The 2,100-nt window shown below is 41.0% G+C and overlaps 1 long non-coding RNA gene across 1 annotated transcript; it reads left to right on the top strand.

Annotated features, from left to right (window-relative positions):
• Positions 1-1,117: 1,117 nt before the first annotated feature.
• Positions 1,118-2,100, top strand: LOC120694010. The gene is made up of 2 exons (XR_005683291.1): positions 1,118-1,352; positions 1,645-2,100. It is a non-coding gene; the product is annotated as an uncharacterized LOC120694010 (long non-coding RNA).

Below are 2,100 nucleotides of genomic sequence, written 5' to 3'. Positions count from 1 at the left end.
GCCTGATGGATTATTGAACTCTAGTTGGTTGTGAGGATGTTTTGTGGTGCGTGTGCTAATGGACTATGATGGACTATTATGTTTGTGTAATTTGAACAACAATATTGTGTAATTTATTGTAACCTACTAATCTTCTACAAGAAGATTTTTTTTAGCCATCCGTGGAGCTCAGCTGTTGTTTTTGGGTTTTAAAAAAAAAGAGAACGTGCGGAGGATGGATTCGGATATTTATTGGAATGTCAGATTTTTGGTCATTTTTCTTCGATTATGGACAAATAAGATATAGAATTTACTATGTAAATTCATAGCCTTATATTTAACATTGATCTTGTAAAGATTCATAAAAACTTAACCTCAAATTTATCATATATATTCTCAAATAATAGATATAAAAATTCGAATACGGATCGGATACGGATTCAAATATTTTTTCACCTTTTTAATTGTAGGGAGCAAATAATGCATAAAAAAATCTATACAAAATTTTATTTTTATGTGTAATAATATGCTTGATAATATAAAAAAGATTAATATAAAATTTCAAGTATATGTATTTTAAAATATCAAATTTGGATGTTTAGATCCACCCTGTGGGCCCTTGCATACCCTTCTGCTGATAGCTGTCCGGCTGCTCATCCGTCCCCGGCTTCTCGGCAGTCCGCATCCATCCGCCGCCGCTCTCTCCTCCGCTCGCCCTCGCTCGGCGCATCCTCCTCCCCAAGCCCAGCGCGAGCCGCCGCCGCGAGGATGGATGTCTGCTGTGATTTGTGCGGGCGCAATTTCTCCGACTTAGTTCAAAATTTTCAGGCTCATTTGCGCGACAAAAAACCCGGGTATATACTAATCGCAATCGCAATAGTCTTTTTTTATGGTTTTTTGGTTGTGTCGTAGCGCTAATAGTTTCCTCTAATCCATTCCTTTATCTCCTGCTTCAACAGGCGCGCGCAGGAAGCGGCTGCAAATGGATGTCATCAATGTGAGCATCGTCTGGGCCGCATGCCGCTATCATCATCAAGCGCCGGACCATCAACACGGACATCAACAAGGCGGTCAACAGGTCCAATCTCCGGGACATCAACAATGTCGCAAGACAACGAGCCATTAACAATGCCTTATTGACCTCTTTTCCTCTTTTAAGAATCGAAAAGGTAGGCTGCCAAACACGAGCGAGAGAAGGAAGATCATTACTCATGCTGTTTTTCAAGATCAAAGATGTTATGAAGATGGGAGAGTTTTAAACAAAGTGAAGTCATTAAAAAGACAAGGCAAAGATCTGCACAAGAAGAGAAGACGTCTTACTCCCTCTGAATCTCGTCTCTATGAACGTCTGAACCAAATCTGGCCAGCCTAAAGTATGTATCTTTTCTCCCCCTTGTTGCACCTTGAATTAAGCACAACAAAGAAATATATATTACTTAGGTGGCAAATTAAAAAGCTCTATTTTTGGCATAAAAAAAGAAGTGAGATGGACATAGACTAGATCCTGAGTCGTACTACTCAAAAGTATGACCCTTCATGCTTTAGTAATTTATGCATTGTTCACTACTGCTCTTATTTCCCTTTTAGCTCATTCGCCTTTTAGTATCTGTTTCGTGTACTATTAGGAGTTTTGAACAGTGCATTCTTAACTGTTTACTTGAACAGGTTTATTGGACGAATTGGAGCAACTTCTTAAAGGAATTGGCTATGATGATAGCCGGCCCATCAATTGCATTGATGAAGGAGGGCTAATCAACATAGCAGGTTTATTTTGGGTGCTGGGCTTCTTTGGAAACACCGAAACGCTTGTGTGTTTGAAGGAGACCGCCCAAATTTGGACAGGTTACTGCAGGCGTTCAAGGATGAACACCACTTGTGGTGTCTGGCAGGGGCTCGAAGCCTCAGCTCCTTGAGTGCTGGTCAAGTGTTCGGACTAGGCTAGTTCCTAGTCCTTGTTAGTGGTCTCGGGTCAAGCTTTTGTTTTTTTCTTAGGCAACAACATCATAGTGTATCACAGCCCCTCACAGCTCGGCTCGGAGTGAGGTGTGCTAGTTTGTAAGGGGCCGGTTTATTCTCTCTATTAATACAAAGACACGCAGCTCTCCTGCGTATTCGAGAAAA

The sequence above is a fragment of the Panicum virgatum genome, unplaced genomic scaffold (genome assembly GCF_016808335.1).
Source record: "Panicum virgatum strain AP13 unplaced genomic scaffold, P.virgatum_v5 scaffold_1765, whole genome shotgun sequence".
In the NCBI taxonomy this organism is placed as follows: Eukaryota; Viridiplantae; Streptophyta; class Magnoliopsida; order Poales; family Poaceae; genus Panicum; species Panicum virgatum.
The sequence above is the reverse complement of the archived record's forward strand: the minus strand, read 5'-3'. Positions and strand labels throughout refer to the sequence as shown.